Consider the following 14,189-nt stretch of genomic DNA (forward strand, 5'->3'; position numbering starts at 1 on the left):
CTTATTTATTTATTTATTTATTTATTTATTTATTTATTTATTTATTTATTTATTAATTTATTTATTTATTTATTTATTTATTTATTTATTTATATACCGTCTACACAATACAAGCTATTAAGAAAAGATTAACTGCTGATGTAGCTATTATAAAATTATGTTGAAATACGTATGCGAGGAGAAGCAAATATTTGAAGAAAAATTAATTCCAATTAATCACAATTATCGTCACCATCCCTACTTCGAAGGTAATGTCCATTTGTATATTATACGTGGCCAAAAGTGTATAAAATGGCACATCAATATAACAGGTATTAAATATCGCCTAAATATGGTATGGGTTAGAATGTATGCATATTCCTTATATAAAATAAGTTAAGGATATATTTAGATTTTAAATTAAGATCGTTCCAAAATAAATATGCCTCAATTGAAAAAGTTTTTAAGAACATTGTAATACATTAAACTTTATATGACTATGGCAATCCCCATCGTAATGTGCGAATTTAAATAATAACGCGAAATTCATAGGCCTAGCCATTAGATCAGTTTCAGCCATGTCGTTACGACAATATAGAAGTACTGATATCAGAAAAGACATGAATAAATTTTGTTCTAATGAAAGAATTATGTAAATAAATAAAATTGGCAACAGTAGTTGGACCGGATGAACGATATTCGAGCACCGAAACTGATACACAGTTATTACTAAGAAGCGGATTCGTATGTAATTAAATATTTTTCTTGCGTGTGATAAAACACAATTAACAAAGTTAAAAATTCCGAATGTCAAGTTTCAAGTTTAAAACCCGAATTTTATTTCACATAAAACACATATTTTCACAAAAAAATTATGTAAATACATATTTTCAGGAAATCTATTATAAACACATAAATCTTGGAGTTTTTTCACTTAAATAATTTTTTTACAAGAACTTTTAAATATTTTAAAACTAAGTCAATTATATCATTCAGAATTACGTTATCTTTTTAAGGATTCTTGGTTGCTTCGTGTTTCTATGGGCTGTGTGGTGTATCCGTGATCCATTTTTGTAATAGTATCGCCTCAAGTTCTGAGAACTGCTAGGTAGCATATCAGTGTTATTATATGAGAATAAATTAACATGGACAAGAAGGAGAGATTTTGTAACATATAATTAGGAATGTTTATTGTTGCTGAAGATGATTTCATTCCGAGCTTTGTTTGTGAAACACAACGGATAAGAGCTCGGGTATAGCCTAAACATTATTTAATTTAAACAAATCTTTCGCCTCTCGTTCATGCCTATGAAGTGAGGAAATACATCTTGTTGTGGTGATTCCCCGTTATCGGACCATAACCATAAGCTGCGTAGTGTAGACGTGGTGGCGTCGCTATAGGAAGCTTTTCTCCGACATTGTCAGTCAGTAGCTAGAAACATTTTTTTTTACGTTAAGACGTGTGTATATTAGCCTCTTAAGATGCCTAAACTCAAATCGAGTTTAAGATCGCGTCTACAGCAATATGTAGATGAATTTAAAAACATTTTTACTACCGACGGAAAAGTGTTATTTTGCCAACCATGTGGTAAATCAGTAAGTGCAGATCAGAGCTCTCAGGTAACCCAACATTTGTCTGGAAACAAGCACTTTGCCGCTGCTTCACGTGTGCATTCACGGCAAAACAGTGTATATAAAAAATGTGTAAAGTTGCTCAAGTATTGAAGGGTGTGCCTGTAGGTGAAATTGACGGTGTAGGTGTTTGTGACATTCCTCTCTTTAAATATGCACGTCTGACGTCCTGTGATGTGGAAAGATCGTTTTCACAGTATAAGTCGTTGTTCAGAGATAATCAGCATGCATTTATGATGGAGAATTTGGAAATGACCTTTGTTGTTCACTGCAGTTCTCGGACAACTACTAGCAACTGATACTCAAGTGTGATTGGTGAGTACCTAGTAACATTTTTTTTTCAAGCTAGGTATTTTTGTCATATTTAAAAACAAATTTATTTTTAGCAAATATTTTCATACTTTTTAGCACATAAATAATAAATATATTTAAATTTTTAGCACATAAAAATCCGCTCCCTAGTTATTACAAAGAAGAAAGCATAAGACTTAGAACAAGATGAACAAAAAAGAAGGCTATTATATGATTGGAACGTATCTAAGATCTCAATCCTTAAAGATGCAAAAGAAAAAGAATAATTATAGGCCTGTGATTACATCCCCGTAAGTTCACAAAAAATTAATTACTCCAGAATGAAGGTACTTAGATCAATGAATTTTGAGATAGAGTTAGAAATATTATTTTTTATTTAAACAAATTGTGACAACTCGTTTACGCATTAAAATCCAGATTATTTTTTTTATTTTCTTTAGGAATAATTGCCAATTTCTAAAATTCTCTTGAGTTTGAAATTCGCAGAAAATTGACCCGGGACCGCCACTGCAACTTACATCATAACATTGGTGGTTGTTAATACTGGTCATTCAGCTTATTCCCTCCATTTTAATAACCAGTTGTGAAATTTGTTACAAGTGTGGAAAGATTAGATTTCTTCCTTGAAAAAAGAAGTGAAAATGGATCGAAATTCAGGAACGTGGACGTGAAGTGGCAGATTATTGGGATGTGGAAGAATGACTTGAATAATATCTAACTCTATTCCAAAAATCATTGATCTAAATACATCCATTCAGTAGTAATTAATTTTTTCTATAAAAAATGTAATTGTTTAGTAAGTTTTTTAAAACAGAAAAATTGTTATGTTATAATCCAGAGTTTGAAAGTTATAGAGATAGAGTTTGCAGTATAAAGAAAACTTAATTTTTCACAGGCATTAGGTCCCTATATAACCATCAGGGGATTTCACGTAAGTATGACAGGAGTGAAACGTCTCTTTCGTCCTTAAACTATCGTTCTTACGACAATTTTCACGAGTGTCATAATGAGATTACCCACGAGTCGGATACAACACTTTATGGCACCGTAGCATTATAAATTGTATGAAATAAATTATAAATCATCCACAGCTGACAAAGTCTTCATATGTTTGTATCGATTAGTTGCGCCTGGCATTGGTATTGAATAATGATAAATGGATGACCTTGCAGATATTACAAACTCTAGTTATAGGTTAGGTATCAAATTTTCTGTCACAAATGTCCCTTTATTTTGTTAATATAGTTTCTCTGAACTACAGAACTGTTTTATGTAATATTACAAAAGTGATACAAAATTGTTAAAGATTGGAAATAAATTATACGTTATCTTCTGTCCTGTATTTCATTTCTTGTTACATGGCGCGTAGAAGCGGTAAGCAAGATAATCAGACGAGCTGCATGCATCCCGTCCCAAGCGTCATAGCGAATGTGTCATTGTTATTATTGGCACGCGTGCCATAATAAGCCCATTACGCACGATATTGGATGTGGTAACAACCTGTTTATAATGCTAGGATGGCATAAAGGTATATTATATTAAAGGTATGTCACACTGGCTTCTTTCCTAGATTTCGTATTTTTTGTTTTTTATTTAGTAGGTTATTTTACGACGCTTTATCAACATCTTAGGTTATTTAGCGTCTGAATGAGATGAAGGTGATAATGCCGGGTCCAACAACGAAAGTTACCCAGCACTTGCTCATATTAGGTTGAGGGAAAACCCCGGAAAAAACCTCAACCAGGTAACTTGCCCCGACCGGGAATCGAACCCGGGCCACCTGGTTTCGCGGCTAGACATGCTAACTGTTACTCCACAGGTGTGGACTAGATTTCGTATGCGTACCCGTCTCATACCGGCTCACTTTAAGCATTGTGATAGAGACGAGTAAACTTCTGCTACAGTTCTCAGGAACTTCATCTTCGAAGATTGTTTTTCTTTTATCAGCCCTGTTCTTTGACAAATTTTAAAAATTGTAATAAATTATTGATTATTATTATTACCTTTACCTTTCAAAATTTGGTTTCTGCATTCGTAAAAGTATTCCAGCTTAGCTTATTGGTAGGTAACAGTCCCAGAGCCACCGACATATCTCGGGAGGTGAGGTGTTTCCCTACTGTCATCAGCGCAGGTTCGAATCCAGTACCGGTACCGAAATATTTCTTGTGCAAATCAGTCGCATAAATTGAGAACTGTTATTGACTTCTTCATTCTGCTCTTTAAAGGAAAATATTTCACTTCCTCACAATGATACCTTAACCCATTATCTCCTGGCCTAGTTGCCTCATAAGTGGTCCCTTTGATATCACGTCTTGTGAGGTTCAGACCTGTCTTCGGACAGTTGACTTAACAAACAATGATAAACGATGAGGCACTCGATCACAGAACACACATCGCCACTAACTGTGCCTGACGTTAAAGCGATACTTTCTAGTGAGTCATGAAGCTTATTTTGTGAAACAAGTAGGCACTCATGCGTGATGTGTCGGGGAAATATTTTTTCTCCGGGATATTTTGTAAGCTGGGCAGGAGACGGGGAAAATACCGACATGAGAGGTTAGTAGTATTTTCCAAACACAAGCGGAGCGATCATCGCTTTCTAAGTGCCCAGCAAGGACATCTCGGTTACATAATGGGGAAGTGAAAGAAACGGACGCTGGTTGCCAGTATTGCAGTCACACCTGCAGATGAATTCCTTTAATGATACACAGCACGTTTCAACATATACTGCACGGCTCACTGCTGGCTAACGGCTCTAGAGATGATTATCGGATATCTAAAAATAAAAAAGACTAACAATGCACTTAGCTACAAATCTACACGTCATTACGTGGGAATTCAAAGTCGACCACTTTCCAACTTTTAATACACGGCATCTAGCTATATTTATACTCCAGTAATGGGCAACGTTACATGTTACATCTCTTATATGTCAAAAAATATAATAATAATAATAATAATAATAATAATAATAATAATAATAATAATAATAATAATAATAATAATAACAGTTGTCTTTCGTTTGGTTTAGCCGTGGTATCTCCATCTAATCTTATGTTATTTTCATTCACATTTGTATGTAAACTGAAATTATGATTTGTATAGGAAAAATGAAAATAAAAATGTTTGTATCTCAAAACAGGTTATTATTTTTTTTTTAGTTATGTTTTGACCAAATACCATAGAATTAGTAGCCTATATTGACTGTACTGAAACATAGCTTTGTGATTTTGAGGATATTGCTTCCAGAACCTATGTGTACTAAATGTTTATATTTATATGAATACTACCTGCTCTCTTACTCTGTAATATTATTTTAAACACTCTGTATAGTATAAGCTATATATAGACTATTGTACCTAATCCCAAATACCAGTTTCGTTCTTCGTACTACTAACTCATGTTGAAATAATTCTGTACCTACTCTATAAAAGAGTACCTTACGTACTGTAAATACAATCTTCACCTCTGCCCGATCCGAAAAGATAAAATTACTCAGACATACTATCTACTGTCTGTCCAAGTGGTTATGTCGTAGGATCGTAAAAATGAGAGGAAATCACGTGAAGTTAATTACTTAACGAGGCCATTTTATTTAAGTTATAATATTACGTAGACGTCCGATTCCTAACAGAAATTAATGTTCTCAGAAAAGAGCTAAGACAGCCCAGCCACTAGCTGGCGAATAAAAGCTGGTGGGAGGAAACCGGGATACGACGTAGGCAAATGGACGACAGTACGAAAATGATTCAATATTGAAAGCTCTTTCGTCACTGGAAAACGCGGACATATTTTTGGAACGTACTGTTTACATTGACCGTAAGACTATTATGACTGTATATGCGGTCTTGGATCTGTGTGGAGGACGATTGAACTTCATTAGTAGAAGGGGTGGGAGTGAAGTACATTAAAAAACTCAGGTACAATAAAAATTGAAGTAAAACTAAAATGATGTCCCTGTAAATTGACACATTCTTTTTTTCCATTAATAACCAATGGCTACTTAATGTTTCATTTACTTTAATGTAGTGCGTTCAAACCAGAAGACATAACCAATATTGTAAACGTTTTTAAATTAACTTCGTTCGAGCAGAATCATATCAATTTACTACACTATCTGCCAAAAGGAATTGGGCACTGCTTTGTCCCTTTAGAACCTCGTGGTACCACCTCTTGTTGCTATAACAGCAGCCAACCTGTCAGGCATGCTCTCCACTAGTTTGTGTAGGATATCCACTGGAATGCGTCGCCAAACCTCTTGCAACATGACACTCAGTTGGACAATGGAAGTTGGTCGCATCTCCCGAGACCTCAATCGCCGGTCCAATTCGTCCTAAAGGTGCTCAATGGGATTGAGCTCAGGACTCTGTGCAGGCCAGTCCAACCGGTGAACATTATTGTCTGCATACCACTGCATAGTAGCTGCCGAAACATGGGGCCAACTTCCACTGTCCAACTGAGTGCCATGTTGCAAGAGGAATGGCGACGCATTCCAGTGGATATCCTACACAAACTAGTGGAGAGCATGCCTGACAGGGTGGCTGCTGTTATAGCAACAAGAGGTGGTACCACGAGGTTCTAAAGGGCCAAAAACAGTGCCCAATTTCTTTTTGGTAGATAGTGTATTATTATTATTATTATTATTATTATTATTATTATTATTGTTATTATTATTATTATTATTATTATTATTATTATTATTATTATTATTATTATTATTATTATTATTTCTGTGAGAAATTAAATAAAAACTTGTATTGTTACATGTATGGCAATGTGAAAATTTTCAACATTCGCAAAAATATTTTTTGATAGGAAAGTAAATATATTGCCAACACATAGTGATGCATTACATACTATGTTATATTGAAATTGCACAACAATGACGACTGATGATTGTTATGATGGTGATTATAACAGTGACAGTAATGATAGTGATAAAGATGACAGTGGTAAATGATAGAGCACTAACCTCTCGTGGCAGCCCTCACCCTCCCTTGACACGTCCGCCGGTTTCTGTTCCCTCACTCTAACTGATCTATCTATATACGTACATCGAGCCACACATAACATAATGGCGTTACATCACATCAGCAGCTACAGACCTTATCTACGTATATTTGGTTGTCTTCAATGCCACCTCAAATACAGATAAGATTTTCGCCGTAAATATTGTAAATAGGCTACTTATTTTTTTTTATAATCACCTTTCTCGCGTTTTGTAGTACCTAACTACTTCTTTAAACGAAATGGAAATTCTAACTCGCTGAACTTCATATTACATATTTCTTTGAAAATAATAACTATTTTAATATTGTAGAATTGAGAACTTTCCTTTCAATAATCAATCCAAATTCATACTATACTTTAGGACATAAATAAGGTGAAACGGAAGGCAAAAGCAGCGCTTAAAACGTTATTAACTTTGCAAAAATTGCGTAAAAATTTTTAATTCAGCTACTTTGAAAGTTAAATGTGATTTTCAGTAACTATTTATCACGTCTAGGTACGTGGATTTTTTTTTCGTAATATTTATTATTTATTTATTTATTTATTCTGGTGTAGGTAAGGCCATCAGGCCTTCTCTTCCACAACACCAGGAATACAAATACAATAATAGAAATAAACAGAAAAAAAAAACACTATATTCAAAGTAAAGCTACACAAGAAATAAAGAGAGAGAGAGAGAAAAAAAAAACACTATAAATAAAGTAAAGCCACACAAAAATATACACAGGTTGCAGTCACACAAACTTTAAATGAGTGATTAAGTATTATAATTAATTCTATTCTAACTAATTAACTAACATAAGCAAGAGTGTAGGAAAATATTCAATTATAATTGCACAAATAATGTAGACTAAACCATTTCTTAACAGTTTTATAATTTATTACAGAGCATACTAAGTTATAATAACAATGAATATAATATTCGCCACTAATTTCGTTTAATATACGAAAGCCATAAAGTATCACGCCTAAAATACGAGTATGATGTTATCTACATCGTATATGTGACACTAGAACATAAAATAAAAAAAAATCCCACAATTCATAAAAATCTCATTACAGTAGGCCTAATAATTATTTTATTCACTATGTTAATTTAAAACAGCCAGTAGATTTTCCATTACCACTTCTACAACGGTTACAATAATATTATTCCTCCGAAATGCATATTTAATTTTTGCAACTATTTCAACGATATAATGTTCTATATATTTTCCGTTGTGAATTGTAAAGTGCATTTCGTTAAAAAAATTCGAACAATTTTCAATTTATCACATTCTTTTCGACGAAATTAAATATTTCGAACTTCACAATATTTCTTTCAAGTCTATTTATTACCGTTCCGTATTTATTTTAGTAAGGTTATAACAAGGCTTCAGCTGTAATGAGTGGGAAGAGCATCGTGTTGGCCACACGTTACCTCCGTACTGGTTGGATGATCGTTCACCTCTTCTGAGTTATGTGAACATGAGGCCAGCAGTCGGTTGGCGTTGATCCTAAATGGTCTGTCTAGCCACGGACGATGACGATGATGATGATTATGATGATGATGATGATGATGATTATTATTATTATTATTATTAGTATTATTATTATTATTATTATTATTATTATTATTACAAGGCTTAAAAATCAGATATTTGATTGTCTTAAAATGTATGACTGAAGAAGTACGTCTATATCAGTTCGTTGGAATAATTTGTTACCGAAATCTTGAAGCATACCTACTTCCCTAAATATTTTTAACAATCTGAAGTGTACAAAATAATTATTGTAATGCTTTTAGAACTATAATATCTGAAACTTTAGAATGTAAACTTTAAAGCAGATCATTGAGTTTTCGCGTTTATTTTAAACGCTTCAATAACATCTGAGTTGTTACCCATAAAATACATAAATTACCAAAATATGTAACTGAAATCGTTAATCGCAGTTGTCTTTTAATTGGAACAATATCATTATGCAGAATGTTTCCGCCACAAAACTAATTATTCTAACCTTCAAAATTTTAATTTAAACCGGTATATAATTTTCATTAGAAATTCAAAATTTCATTATTTAACATTATTGTAATAATGGAAATCCATATATCTACAGTATTACAGAACAAATTAAATATACTTATCTCCACAATTTTTAATCGAAATCGGAAACACGGTTCCTTGTATTACTTAAACATTTTCAATTTCGTAAAGAATTTCCTATTAGAGTAATTATTATTATTATTATTATTATTATTATTATTATTATTATTATTATTATTATTATTGTTTGCATTTTAAACCGTTGATTAATTTTATATATTGGTTTTCATATAGGTCTATGCAGTGTTTAATATTTAATTATTTTACAGGGTTGCCGAAAAAGATAAAAAAATATTATCGTAATCTTTAATTGAAATCACAAGACACGCCTCCTTTTAATTTCGAGAATGGTTCATTTCAATAGATATTTCCACTATGGTAATTGTAGTTTCACATTTCAAATGCAGATTTAAAACCACGACATAATGTCCTATACAATGTAAAGTCATTGCGCGAAAGCCCATGGAGGGCCAAAGCCTATCAGTCGACTGCTGGTCACGGTACATTTATTCTTTTTGTACATAGCACGATATTTGTTGTCGAAAAATTTGAATATGCAAAATTAATTATTTATAATCGAAAACGGTAAAAAAAAAAGAAAATAAATTAATTTTCGAAAATTAAATGCATGAACATTTCAGTTCCATAATATTTAAAACTTCACATTTTAATTTAACTAGCATGCTTTTAAAGCAAATAAACACAGGAAATATTTAATTATTTTAAATGAATTAATAATGCAACATAAGTTACTAAAATTATATAGGCGTTATTCATAATTTGTAAGCAATATTTTAAAAAACCAAAACTGAAATCGCAATGCTTGGCGGGAACACAGAATTCCGTTAAACGGGACGTCAGACAATGTCGTTAAGTAAGACCTGAGTAGTCCATGACTCACCTGTTGCAGTGCTGAGGAGCTGTTATCAAGTCGGTCCGATGGAGGCTGCGGTCACTAACGTTCTGATCCTTCCTCCGGACCTCGCTGTAAGGAAAACTGATGCCGAAGGACTTTAAAAGCGAGAGAAAGAGAAAAAAATTGCAATAGAGGATGGAGGGGTGCGCATAAAGGATAAGAGGGGTTAACAAGGGAGAGAATTGTAACATAAAACTAGATACCTACGTACGTGGAGTAGAGAGGAGGGAAAGTATCGGAGCGAGGGAGGGAGAAATTGAGTCCTCTAGAGGTGGAAAAGCTATTGATCGACCTTCCCCTCCCCTCCGTCACTCTTACCCCACTCTGATGCTAAATCTCCTACAATTCTCAGAATGCCCTATGTTTATTGTGGGGATATGTTAATTGGCCGCTTACTTGATGATGAAAAGATTATCCGGTTTTCATCACGTCCGTCGTCGTTGTAAACAACCACGACTGGAAGTGATGCCCGCGTCGAGGATCCACCCACCACTTGTGACCATTGTTGCGGAGGGACATCCATGGTTTCCCCAGTCTTCTTGGGAAATGGTGCCGATTTCTGAATCAGAGAAACACTTCTATAAAAGGTGAATAAACAAACACCAAGGGCACACACTACTCAATGTGCCTAGTCACAGTGACAAGTGAAATAGATCTGCGGTTTAAATTTCCCTCTAATTCGCGTTTCTTAACAAATGAAGCTTATTAAATGCATTATCCGCAAACAAACGTGAACAAATCGGACTCTGAATTTAAAAGTATTAAATTTCTTTTCAGCTGTCTCTTTAATCCTTATGTGTGTCTATATATATATATATATATATATATATATATATAGGGGAGAGTCGGGTAGTATCGGACAGCGGGTAATATCGGACAGTGAGTTTCTTTCATCTACCACACGATGATAGTACCTGATTGACATGGTTACGTTTCTGTGATGTCGCATAGAGAAACGTAACCATGTCATTCAGGTACTACCATTTGGTGGTAGAAGAAAGAAACGCACTGTCCGATATTACCCGATGTCCGATACTAACCGACTCTCCCCTATATATATATATATATATATATATATATATATATATATATATACAGTGGGCCAAAAAACAGCACAAAATTTAAGGGCAGCGGGCTATGAACGCATACAAAAATTATGGTAAATCATGCACCGAAACTTTTGACAATATCTATCACAATATTTATGGGAGGAAAACTTAAATTTTATCACTGAATCTCGAAATAATGCTGAATTGGATGACATACAGGTCACTTACTTTTGAATATTCATCTGTCCTAAATAATTTGTTTAATTTTTGCAACAAATCGAAACTACACTGGAACATATGATCACATAGGTACAAATTCCTGGTAAACTAATAATACTATTGGTCCTAAATCTTTATTAGATCTTACATATGCATACAGCTATAAGAAACTCACTTTTTACTAAATTTGAGAAAGATCTGTCGGTTTTGTGTTATTTTAAACCATCAGTTTCGGTAAAAATAATTTTCACAGCATGTATGAAATTACGAAAGTAACTTAATTTTACAAGTTATGAAAATAAAAACTGAGTTTCACTATCAGAAGGCAATATGTAAGATCTGGTAAAAATCTGGGGTCAATGGCATCATTAGTTTACCATGAAAATGTACCTATCTATGTATTCTTTGTTTAAGTATATTTTCGATTTATTGCAACAATTAAACAAAATATTGTAAAGGAAAAATTAATCATCTAAATTAAGTGAACTATAAGCCATTCAATTCAGAAGCATTCTTTCAAGATTCATTTGGTAAAATTTACGTATGACTTTCATAAATCTTGTGGTAGATATTGTTAAAAGTGTTACTGCATGTTTCGTCATAATTTTTGTATGCGTTCGTAACCCTCTGTCCTTAAATGATTATATTCCAGTAGCTAATAATTTCACTTGAAAGTTTATTTCACAGGTAAATTTCACAGTCGTTGTAGACCGGGAAAGTACTGTAATATTTATTTTTTTACAATTTATTAAACATTATTTTTTTATTTTTTGTAAGGCAGTGCAAAATCGATCTTTTATGCCGAACTAAGCATTATGGTCTTACCAGTTCAGCAGGCCAAGCCGTTTGCTTTGCTATCATATTTTTTTTCTTCCGTTTTGAGTTCTCATTTTTTAATAATGGGTCGCTTAGCGAACGAAGACAAGATTTTCATTAAACATTTGCACCAATATGATAATTTGTCTGCCCGTCAAATTGTAAGGAACTACGCTCAGCGAGAATGGTCTGTTTCAAGTGTACAACGATTGATTAGCAAGATACGAACATGATATCCCTCTGAGAGATTTTTGTGTGATAGATCGCATTTCTCAGATTCTCTGTTGGTTTCCGCTGGAGTTTCAAACGAGATCTTAATCCTGTGGACTATTTTGTATGGAATAAACTGCAAAAAGCAGTTTACTACAAAACAAGAATTCGTAATACTGAACATTTAAAACAACGCCTTCTTGAATTTTGGGACCGGCTTGATCAAAGACAGATATCCAGTGTTATTGGACAATGGGGAAGAGTCTACAAATGGTTGTGCGGGCAAATAGCTGTCACATAGAGCATCTATTTTAATTTTGATTATTTGGAAGATCATTAATTATTATTAATTTTACCAACATTCAGTTTCTGCATTTTGAAGTAATAAATTGTCTTCAAAAACCACATTTTTCGCACCATTGTGTATTAACCTCCATAAGATTTTAATTGAGCCTAAAAAAACATAATAAGAAGTTCTACTCATCTTTAAAGTCTACTCTTTGCAACAGTGTATTCATTATAAATTAATGTTATGTATTTCCTAAAATAGAGTAATTCTGATTATATATATATATATATATATATATATATGTATATATATATGTATGTGTGTGTGTGTGTCCGCAAATAAGAACAAATTACAGCTTCTCTTGAAACGCTCCGATGGATAAAATTGCAGGATCGAATCACCAGTTTTCCTATATCACATCATCAACACTTCGTCGCCAAATTATCAAATCGTTCTCATATCACAGCCTGAGCATTCGTTCTAAAAAGGATTCTTTATTCTTTATAGCTTTCCATAAAACAGTTCACTATTCTTCCTCTTTCAGAGCATCAGCAATTCGTTTTTGAAACTCCCTACCCAGTCTCCCTCGGGAAATGTCGAACGATATTGAAATTGAAAAATAAATTATTCAAACACGACATCAATAGTAAGACACATAATTCCTAGCATCAGATTTCAGTTTCCAGATTCTTATTAGGCGTATATCTTATTATGATAATTTTACATACTGTTATCATTGCATTTGTTAAGTTTTTATTCTAATTATTAAGGAACCAACTACCACGCGATCTTCAAAAAGTTAGAGGAAATGAAGATACGCAACTCTTGGTCTACCCAAAGGTCTTTTGCCGTCTGGAAGTCCAAGCGGTTCTTGATGTCGAAAGCTTTCGTAGCGGAGAAAAGGTCCAAACAATTTTAATAGACTATTTAGGAGTATTGTAATTAAATCAATGTTGTTACAATTTTTCCTGACGGGTATATTTTTCTTGCTTCGGATTTTCCATGTGTTGCTTTCATTAATTGATTATTGGACATGAAAATTTTCCATGCATTATTACATGTAGGCTTTACATAAGCCTACATATTTGCATGTATAGGGCTACATACATAGTCCTACTTACATAAGTACGGCATCAACTAGGCAACACTCATGAGGCAACTAAGCCAGGAAATAATGGTATAGGGTGGCCAGTTCCTTTGCCTCTTCATTGCATACGTATCGTCAAGTGAGATGTATAGTAGTGGCAAAAAAACCGGACCGACCCTTGTAGCTGATTTCACTCCAGAGCACGACAGACTGGTAGCTAAGACTTTCGTGGTTCGAATCCTGCCTGGGAAGGAAACTTTTTTTTGTTCCTTATTCAAATTTATTCCCAATATTTTTCGATTGCTGGTAAAATTCATGTTCTGGGAGTAATAAGTTAATTAATTAGTAAAATATCGCTGCAATCGAAAAATATTGGGAATGAATTTGAATAAGAAACAAAAAAATGTTCCTTCCCAGGCAGGATTCGAACCACGAAAGTCTTAGTTATCAGTCTATCGTGCTCTGGAGCGAACAAGGCTCTGAAATCAGCTACAAGGGTCGATCCGGTTTTTTTTTTGCCACTGCTGTACGTACATCTACTGCCTGTTAACAGATGTATCAGCCACAACCTCAATCAGAGGTACAG

At 33.6% G+C, this 14,189-nt stretch overlaps 1 protein-coding gene across 2 annotated transcripts in view; it reads right to left on the reverse strand.

Moving 5' to 3' along the window:
• Ddc (aromatic-L-amino-acid decarboxylase) overlaps positions 1-10,080 on the reverse strand; it is a 75,334-nt gene extending 65,254 nt beyond the window's left edge. Inside the window, exon 1 of one of the 2 annotated variants that reach the window (XM_069835630.1) lies at positions 9,919-10,080. The gene's annotated coding sequence lies outside the window, so the exon portion shown is untranslated. Of the gene's footprint in view, positions 1-6,895; positions 7,035-9,918 lie in introns of those variants that run through there. The other variant, XM_069835631.1, reaches the window with a different exon arrangement.
• Positions 10,081-14,189: the final 4,109 nt, after the last annotated feature.

Source organism: Periplaneta americana, chromosome 9, assembly GCF_040183065.1.
Source record: "Periplaneta americana isolate PAMFEO1 chromosome 9, P.americana_PAMFEO1_priV1, whole genome shotgun sequence".
Lineage (NCBI taxonomy): Eukaryota > Metazoa > Arthropoda > Insecta > Blattodea > Blattidae > Periplaneta > Periplaneta americana.